A 10,754-nucleotide genomic window follows, 5' to 3' on the forward strand; every position below is an offset into this window, starting at 1 on the left:
TAGTTTGCCTATAGGTCTTTTAGAAACTTGACAAATTTTGTTTTTTTCAGATTTGACACATTTCCCCGGGCTCGTCTATCCAGCCCCTTTCGTTTGGCAGAAAGGGTCGGATTCACCCTGTATAAAATCAAAGATTGAAATATATATGTTTGATGTGACAGCGAGTTTGAAAAATATAAAGTGTACGACTCCTAAGATTTGTGTTCCGATTTTAAATGTATTTGTAGCAAGGCGTATATATAAGTTTTGGGTCAAAGACCTTTTTAGATAAATTGGTTGAACTTCAGTGTCATTTATAAGTTTGATGCCTTTGTCTTGATAAATGTCTTTGTATTATTATTTATGGAAAAGACTAACAATGTTTTTTTTTAGTTTCTTTCCCATGCTTTATTAAATATTTATGTATTTTTTCCTATAAAATTTTCTAAATGAGCAAATCTGATATATTCTGGTGTTCATGTAAAAGAATACATTGAAGAGATAGATTCCTTTTGAAAAAAAGCCAAACCTTTTTTAAAATAAAAAATGAAATTACCAGTTTCATATCTGTTGCTCTAAACTTGAAATGCAGTTTGCCTTTAAGATTGAGAAGGGGAACATGTTTTGAAAACAGTGTACTAAATGTTGTCCATATTGTTTCTGTCATTAAGTTTGAAGAATATTAACAAAATTATCACATTTTACTGATTTATGTCACATGAATCTTCTATTCATTCTTCTGTGTGTTAGAACCTAGGTTATCGTTTTAATGTTCCATCTTCAAGTTGGCATAGCTTTCTCTGCTTGTGCATTAGCATCCAATGTGCTATATCTCAATTCATGGTAGTATTTTTTCATGCTTGCTCTTTCTTGATACCATTAAAAAGTGAGGATAGTTTTGTAGAACCTCAAATATGTAACACAAGGAGTTATGGAATTTTTATAATTTGATATATGTCCATGTCTTATAAACTTGATGTTATAAAATCAGTGAGTTTCCTTGTAGAGAATAATTATTTCTGAACATAATTTGTTTTTTAAGAAGCTCAAGTTATATAAAGGATGATGTTCAGTAATTCAAATAAGAGAATAAATTTTATATTGCATGCATTTTGTAATTATCTGAATGTATTGGAAATATGTTTTGCAAAAATTTACATATCAGATTCCAGAATTTGATTTTTTGCTGCTTAGAGAATTCTTGTTTGTTCTAACATATCAAAATTAAAGTTTTTAATTGTTCTTTTACTAAAATTATTGAATGTCTGCACTCTGAGTATCATGCATCTTATTAAGAAGATAAAACTTTTTTACATGCAAGTGAAGAATCCAAAACTTGTTTATATTTTAGTACTTTGAACCACATGTATAATTAGTGCATATGATTTTTTACCAGCATGTATTTTTGGTCCTTAAAGTGCTAGAATGCTGTACTCAATTCCTTTATTCATTTTGTAATTTTTCTTTTTGAAGAATGTATAAACTACCCACAATGTAAGGTGATAGTGATGACTTATTTCATTATATTAGAATTATAGGCAATTTGTTGGGAAGAATATATTCTTAGTGGTGTTTTCAAATGTTTGTATCAAAAGAGAACAGCTGGAAGAGTGAAAAAGCAGTTAAAAGTATATTTCAAGACTTCAGTACTTAATTTGTGATCATAAGATTTTGTGTTAATTTTTTTTTTCAAGTACAAGTATCTTAATTGAACATATTTCTTCAGGACTATGCTGCAGGAACAAGTTTCACAAAAGCCTTATTTAGCATCAGTCTTGATGTTGTCTTTAGCCTATTATGGGTATTTTATTACCCAGTTAGCAATAACCTAAACGTTTTCGTAACCTTTTTTTTTGTGTTCAGTGTTCACAAGGGTCCAAAATGATACGTGGCTTTCTATTTCTGAATGTGAGTGAATACTGAATCTGTTAAGTTGGTGCTGGTTGAGTTCAATGACACAGTGTTGAATGTTTTCTATTTTTCCCATTACCTGTTCTGTGGGATTCATGGATATATTACTTTGATATTTTCGTTTGTTTGTGCAAATCCTAGAAGGTCTTGTTGTTTGAAATATGATTGCAAGTCTAGTCATCTGAAAATTTTCTGGCATAGTCTTGCTAATTTTATTTGCGAAGTACAAAAAGAAAAACAATTATGCAAGTATTTCCAACGAATCTAACTATGCATTTTTGGGGAATTTTGTCATTTTGGGGCAAAAAAAATCTTTCTATGCAGTGATACATTTTGTCACGCCTCTTTGTGCCTTGTGGGATAAAGCTTTTTTGTGCTGTCACTCATTTTATATGCATATGTACTGTTTGGACTGAAGGCAATCAGTTTTTTTAGAGAGAAATGTTGCTTTGTTTTCAACTGCCATTGCATCTGAACATAAGTGCAAAGTGTAACTGATAAAGACAGTTAATAATCAAAAACTCTGCGGTTATTTGAACTTGAGTTAAAAGGAAAGGAAAACCATGGAAGCTTCTGTTTTTACTTTTGATTTAAAGATTGAAAAATAAGTTCTGTAGCATTTTATGATGTTGAATAGTTCTGTTGTAAAATATTTCTACATGTTTATTGTAGAACATTTCTCGAGTATTAAAAAGTTATGCCATCGAAAATGCCTGTATCTTTCTTTTGAAATTTCAGCTGTGATTGCAAAAACCTAGTTATGCAAATCTTTCATATTCGTAAAGTAACAATAAATGGTCCACAGTTTGGAATGGAATGAAAGTTAATTTTTATACAGAATTTTGTGTGCCTCATATTATTAAGCTTTTAAAGGTAGATTCAGAGACATAAAAAGGGTTATAGGCTTATGCAGAATTTTCTCAAGGGGGTGTTTACGTTTTTCCCTGCAAAATAACACTAATCTCGGCTTGGGGGTGTTAAAACCCCCTTCCCCTTTGCGTACGCCAATGAAAACGGTTAATACTAAGTTTAGTACTATATTGTCTTTTGTTTGGTAGGTGGAAATTTTCTGTACTCGTAGGCAGGACCGCAACTAGATGTTTAGTCACCAGGGCAAGTGCGCATTTTGGCGTCCCCTTGTAATGTTGGAGAGGTTTCAGCCCTCTCCGGTCCGGGGCATGAGTTCCGCCTGCTCCTCCCTAGTTACGGCCCTGCTTGTAGGCGTAAAATTATTGGGAGAGCTGCTGCTCTCACTAAGCACACCCTCGGTGATTCTCTTTCCGCTCGTTCCAGGAGCACTTATGCTCCAGCAGGATGTGGAGAGAGACTATCTCCCCATACACGGTTATTTCATACGGCGGTAGTAACAAATCTCCAAAGAATGAGAATCGTGAAAAATATAAAATGGATTAAGCATTAGCATTGATTTCTGACACGGCCGTCATTTCAACTTTTTCCGGGGGGGTTGGGGGGCATAGCACATGTACTCTACGTATGTATATGTACCATTTTGTGTATTTTCAAAAACCGGGCCCCTCTTCCCCAAATGACGGGCCTGTTCTAACACTAAGTCGGGCAGAGTTGTGATGAATAGAAGTATCCCACACATCAAAAAATTGATAAGATGAAAGTAATTTTTTTGAGAACTTTTTTGATAGTTTGTAAGCATAAAATATTTCGTTAGATGGCAGCACGTGTAACTGCATTAGAGTACTGCCAAAGCTAGGGTTACTAGATTCGCAAACTGCGGCAGGAGGATCCCTGCGCACGCACAATCAATGACGTCATTTATCTAAATTTCCACAATAGATGCCGCCACTATTCCGACCAATAAGACGGAAGCGTCTCCCTGCAGTGTTGTGCAGGTTAACCATTGTCAGAACGCGCATGCGCGTGCTTTTCTGGACAATTGGTTGGCGCCAACATATTTCCTGGCGACGTTTAATATGATAGATATATATATAGCCATCTGATGGCTTGTCGTCTATGAGCTGATCGTGTCCATTGCACGGTCCGTTTGGCATATATACGCTATAGCGAAGAAAAATCTCTGTCTCCTTTGTAGCTTGGTGGTCAGAGCACTCGTCCGGCAATCGAGGGACCTAGGTTCGACTCCCTGTAGAGCATAGACTTTCAAACTTTTTGTTCCATCGCCCCCTCCCCCCTTCATCAGAAATTTTTCCTCTCAGCGCCCCCCCCCCCAACTCACGTAAACCCATAGGATCCTATGCTAAATCAGTAGGTTCTATCACCCACCAGGGGGTGATATTGCCCACTTTGGGAAACACTGCTGTAGAGGCAGAGATGAGTTTTTTCCTTCCTTAAAAATCATCTCAAAATTAAATACCTTCATCCAGTTTTCTGTATATCTTGCATAATAGATATACTTAATTCAACGAAGGTTCAGCATCCGTAATTGGTGGTTAGAGCGTGAGGTGCCCATAATGAAGGTTGTTGGTTCGAGTCCCACAAACTCGGCTGAGTTTTTTTCCTCATTACCATCTTCGTTTTTTAATGTGTGTATGATCTTAAATTCAATTTCTTTAAACCGTTGCACAGGTTAAGCTCATGAGTTTACGTGACCCGCCCCTAAAGGCATGCGCTAGTTCTGAAGGTCGGACGCCGCGAATGAATCCAGCCCAGCAGGAGAGAAATTGGGCTGGCACCACTCGCACCAGTGTCATAAAATTAATTAATGTATATATCATTTAATTTTAATCATTTTAATCTATCCCTGTCTGGGGCTCCCATTCCACCCCGTGACTGGAAAAATTTAAATTTTATTAAAACAAAGTACAACTTGCACTTATTTTAAAATCAAAATAGTTTTGTTCATTATTTACACATTTCTACATTTCAATAAACAGTTTAACAGTTTTTATGGGATTTACAACATTAATTATTTACACTATTCGAATTAACAACATTAATTATTTACACTATTCGAATTAACAACATTAATTATTTACACTATTCGAATTAACAACATTAATTATTTACACTATTCGAATTAACAACATTAATTATTTACACTATTCGAATTAACAACAATAATTCGTTCTTTCTCTAAGTTTATCAATTTCTCTTTGATATAACCTACAGTTCACTGACGTACTGAGGTGCAAAGTACCCCATTTGACTCTTTTCTGTCTATTATATTCCTCACAGTTACCACACTTCACTTCTTTTACACAATCGACCTTTATATGTCCAAGTTCACCACAGTTTTTACATTTACTATCCCATTTACATGTTTTGGCCATATGGCCAAATATGCAACAGTTAAAACATTGTAAAGGCTTAAGGAATTCTTTCACTCTATAACTCTTCCATCCACAAAATATAGTTGCTTTATACATAATTTTCTTGAATGCGTCACTATTTACTTGCAATATCCAATTCGTACCTCTTCTTAGATTATACTTAAATACTATGCGTATTTGTCCTTGGTCTGTCCAAGGACGTTGCACAGGTTAAATGTGATTCATTTACATCACCAATCGCAAGATGCATCCGCGGTTGTGGTGAAAACAGAGTGAATATTTTCAGGTCAGGGAGCAGGGGCCCCCTTTATCGGCCCGAGGTGCGAAGTGACGTCCGAGTGTAGCGGGGGGGCCGAGTTCTTCGTTCGGGCGGTTGACGAATCTGTTTGCGGGCCTCCGCCTATAGGCCGAATAGGCCAATACACCTTCGGCCTATAGGTGTATGTACTAATAAAGTAGTCGAAAATAGCGAGCGTTTGGCGATAAGTTGCTACGGCCCTCCGCACACGGAGCGATTACTGGGCGAGCGAATCGAGCGTTACAGCCAGACAAAATCGCGCATGCGCGTTCTGGCAATGCTCAACCTGCACAACACTGCAGTGACACACTGTAGTTACACACTTCTGTTAAAACAGAACAGCTGAAAAAAGCAGAAATCGAAAAAAATCTGGAAATTTCGACGGCTTTTGGGGAATGCGCGTGGGGAAAAACACTCATACCTATGAAGAAATATGTTTCAAAGTGGAGAAAAAAAAATTTTCCCAAGAAAAAAATAATTCAGGAAACCTGAAAAGGAGGACAAAGGGTGAATTTTCCGAAACGTAGGGGGGCGCTTGAAATGACATCAAAAAGGAGGACACGTCCTCCTTAAATTATGTAAATTTTACCTAATTAACGTAAGATTAAGTAAATTTCAGCAGCTTTTATAATAATCTTATCTTTAATATCCTCTGGACAGGCGAAGCGCATTTTCACTTGGATGGTGCAGTCAATACTCACAACTGCCGAATTCGGGAACCAGAAAATCCGCACGCTATCTTAGAGGTTCCGTTGCATAAAGTGACGGTATGATGTGGATTTAATGCATCATTTATTCTCGGTCCCTACTTCTACAAGGAGTACCTACGTTCTACAGGTCCAGTCGCATCTTCGATCACCGGGAAGCGATATGCATTGCTGTTATTACAGAACGAAATTGTTCCGGCTCTGCAATCACGCCACTGCCTTGCAGACACAATCTTTAAGCAAGACGGAGCTCCTCCACACATTGCAGTGTGTTTTAAGAATGTTCTTAAAACATATTTTACAGAAGAACATATCATCAGCCCAGCAGTGACTTCCCTAATCTATGGTCTCCCCGATCCCCGGACCTTAATCCATGTGATTTTTGGCGTTGGGAGCTTTTGAAACGTCTGGTAAGTAGTAACAATCCAAGAACTTTACCTGGACTTAAAGGCAGTATTTCACGCCGCGTGCTGAACATTTCTTCGCACACATTTCGGTCAGTTGTGGAATATGCCATCTTGCGATTTCACATGATATCTGAAAATGATGGCCATCACGTGGAACATGTTTTGTTGCAGTAACAATTGTAAAAGTGTTTAACAATTGTTAAAATTGTAAACGTTTGCCTAAATGCGTAATTTCTTAATAAAACGCCCTCTGGTGGCGACACGTGCAACTAATTTTTTTTCCTTCTGAAACAAATTCCCACCACTTCATGAAGTCCTCCACAAAATTTCACAATTTTCTGATGACTGGTTTCGCCTGTAGGCTACTTTAAAATGTGGTCTTTTAATTTTGGATGCCCTGTATACTAATATTTTTTTCTGAAAATATTAACCATTGAAACATAATCTAAAAAATTGCCCTTCTTCAGTTGGTGCCCCCTTTGACCGCGTAGTTCGCAGGATTCAAGATTCGGCCCTGGTTATAGGTGAGAGTAAGGCAACAGGTGAGAGGACCTTTAGTGACGTCACGAGCTTCAGATGGACCTTCACCTTCTGCTATAGATGATGTTGATAGATACTAGTCTATCTAGGAGGCTTTGGTACACGTTTGCCCCATAGCTACGGTTACCAGATTCGAAAACTGAGAAAGGAGGACGCCTGTGCGCGCACCCTGATGACGCTATTTTCCACAATTTCACAACAGATAGCAAAGCCGCTTTGACAGATAGCGTCACTTTACTTCCAAAAGAAAAGAAACCCACCAAAACAATAATTTCTCCCAATTAAAACAGAATCCGCTATATATGTTACTGAAATTTGATAAATCTTGTTATTATGCATAGCTACCAACCATTTTTGTAAGTGTAATAAATTTTGCTTCTCACATTTACCGGTGATTATGTGTAATCTCCAGCTGGTATTGGTAAATATGATAAATCGTGAATAAATTATTTAAATTTACCGGAAATTTTGATGAAATTTCAGTCTAGAATAATGGATTCGATCAGTGATGTTGCTTACATTTAAAAATGTTGATAAACGTAACCAAAAAAAAAAGTGCTGAATATCGTCATATTTTCTCCTAACTCAGTGGTTCTCAACCGCTGCTACGCGGAGCCTTTGGGGCTCCGTGTGCACTTCCCAGGTGCTCCGCAGCCGCTCGAGGAAAGTAAAATAAATCAGTCGGTTTCGCCGCTATATGGTTCCGTCATATAAATACACTGCTGGCCACCGTAAATGCAACACCCTGAAGGAAGCATGCAAATAATATGAAATTTACAACATGCATTAGCGGAGGTGAGATATGCAAATGATTAGAATTTCAGCGCAGACGCACATCACGCGCGCCTGTGGCGCCACTTCAAAGCGCTATTTAAGGCTTGGAGATTTCGACGATTTGAAGTACGGCAATTGTGTTTTTCTTGTGGTTTTTTCAAAAAAACGATCATCTTTTGATCAATTATCCGAGTTCGACAGAGGAAGGATAGTGGCCTACCGAGATTGTGGATTATCTTTCAGGGAAATCGGTAGTCGTGGTGGACGAAACCAAACAACTGTAATGCGGATATGTGATCGTTGGATGCAGGAGGGTACGACGGACCGACGTGTTCGATCGCATCCACCTCAGTGCACCACTTCACGTGATGACAGGCGTATTGTGCGTATGGCAGTGACGGATCGCTCAGCCACATCACGAACCATAGCACAGCACATTCAGTCTGTACCGCATCATCCAGTGTCTGCGCGTACCATCCGACGCCGTTTACAGCAGAGTGGTCTGTCCGCAAGACGTCCATTGCTTCGTCTACCCTTGACGCAGAACCACAGACGTCTCCGCCGACAATGGTGCGATGAAAGAAGGATGTGGACGGCACAATGGAATGAAATTGTCTTTACTGACGAGTCACGCTTCTGTCTGCAACACCACGATGGTCGGATTCGAGTCTGGAGACACCGTGGAGAGAGGATGCTGAACAGCTGCGTTATGCACCGCCACACTGGTCCTGCACCGGGTATTATGGTATGGGGCGGTATTGGATATCACTCTCGCACTCCTCTAGTACGCATTGCCGGTACTTTAAAAAGCCAGCGCTACATCTCCGAGGTGTTGGAGCCAGTTGTCCTTCCTTACCTTCAGGGCTTGCCCACAGCCATATTTCAACAGGATAATGCGCGACCACACGTGGCACGCATTGTCCAAAGGTTGTCTCTCCGGATCTTTCGCCGATAGAAAACATGTGGTCCATGGTTGCTCAACGATTGACCCAGATTACATCCCCAGCTGCCACACCAGATCAACTTTGGCAACGCGTGGAAGCTGCTTGGTCTGCTGTACCCCAAGAACACATCCAAAGTCTCTTTGAATCAATGACGAGGCGTGTGGCAGCGGTGATCTCCAACAATGGCGGCTACTCTGGCTACTGATTTTGGCAGGAACCACACTTCACAGAAGTCTATAAATTTAATCATTTGATGCTTGGTCAACATGTTATCTACAAAATAAATATTGTTGCGATATCTCTTGTCTTTTTTGGTGTTGCAATTTGGGTGGCCAGCAGTGTATGTATTAAAAAAAACTCCTCGAGCCAAACAAAGCTCCGCCATAAAAAAATATAAGTTCAAAAGGGCTCCGCGAGTCAGAAAAGGTTGAGAACCGCTGTCCTAACTACTTGCTGATGTTAAACGATTCTCTCAATATTCTCAGATTTACCAAATTATAAATTTCAAATTTACCACAGTACCAAATTTGAGTTTTCGAAAGAAAATTGAAAAATTATTATGTTAATCAATAAATCAGAATCTTCTATCATTCGCAATCTACAGTAGTTTAAATACTAGTTAGACACGCGTGGAATCTGTAACCGGTGGGGAATTTTCTGCTTCTCACAGCCGGATCGCGCAAAGCGGCGACATGCTATGCAAATGAACGGAGTGTTTCTCCATTCGGATTGGTCCGATCGCTACCGATTGCCGGAATCGGAAAGACAAAGAAATTTTTCCCGTTAGTCGTTCGAAACCTGAAAACTAGAAAAGTTGAAATTCAGGTTTTTAACCAATCAGAAAATACTCTGGTTTCCAGAATTGGAAATACGCATGCACTAAGAGCATACCCTTACTCACAAGAAATTCGATTCTGGTTAACGGAGAGAAATTGACGAAGAACCGAAAAAGTATAATTTTTTTTAAAAATAAACTTTCTCTCCCTCTCTCATTTGCCTTCTAGGAAATGTATTAAAGTGTCTCTAGTAGTATGCATGATACACTAAGGCAGTGGTTCCTAAACATTTTGGTGAGCGACCCCCTTTTTGACGAATTTTAATCGACGAGCCCTACATCTTGTGACCATATGTCCCGTTTTTCGAGACACTCTTCATTTTTTTTTAATGAATGTGTTTTAATTTCCGTAATCAATTATGTATGGATTCAAACTGTTTTTCGACATTTAGTTAGCAGAATTGTTTTATGAAATTTCAAATTGCCCATACGCTTTTTAGCTTTGAATCATGTGAACGGTGCCATCAACTCCGCCGCAAATTAGGACAAATGAATATCCTGTGCATCGTAATAGTGCAAAACGGATAACTGTAACCAAACTCTCGGTCACCATTGTCAAACGCAGGGCTCAGTGCAAAAATATTTTCGTTTCTTTAGTAGGAAAAATAATTTTTGTTGACTTTCTATATTATTTTTGAATATTCATAACATTTTCATGGTTGTGGCAGTCATCCTTGCTGCATTACACAAAATTATTTCGCAACTACAGAAATATTTTCTATTGTAGCGAGTACCCGATGCACTTTACTCCCACAATATTTTTAATCCCCGCCCTCCTTCTTCCCAATATTTTTAATGACTTCACTTCTTCATCAACAGAGCTTTCATATTAATGACACACTATTGTTATAATTGTTCATAAGTTAAAATTTAGACATTTCCCCTATACATTCACATTCATCTCGTTCTATGTTTTTAATTTTTCAAAATAAATAAAAATATTTTGAAATCGGTTGATTCTTTCTGAAAATCCCCAATATAAATATTAGCTTGATCTATTGATTATTGTACATGTAGAATTTCATAACCTTATATTATATGAAATATGCATGGTAAGCACGGTATTAGTTGTTCAGCTGAGTTTTTTAGTGTTAGC

This window comes from Pholcus phalangioides, unplaced genomic scaffold, assembly GCF_987345545.1.
Source record: "Pholcus phalangioides strain wild (caught in Gottingen) unplaced genomic scaffold, Ppha-v1.0 ptg000007l_1, whole genome shotgun sequence".
NCBI lineage: Eukaryota > Metazoa > Arthropoda > Arachnida > Araneae > Pholcidae > Pholcus > Pholcus phalangioides.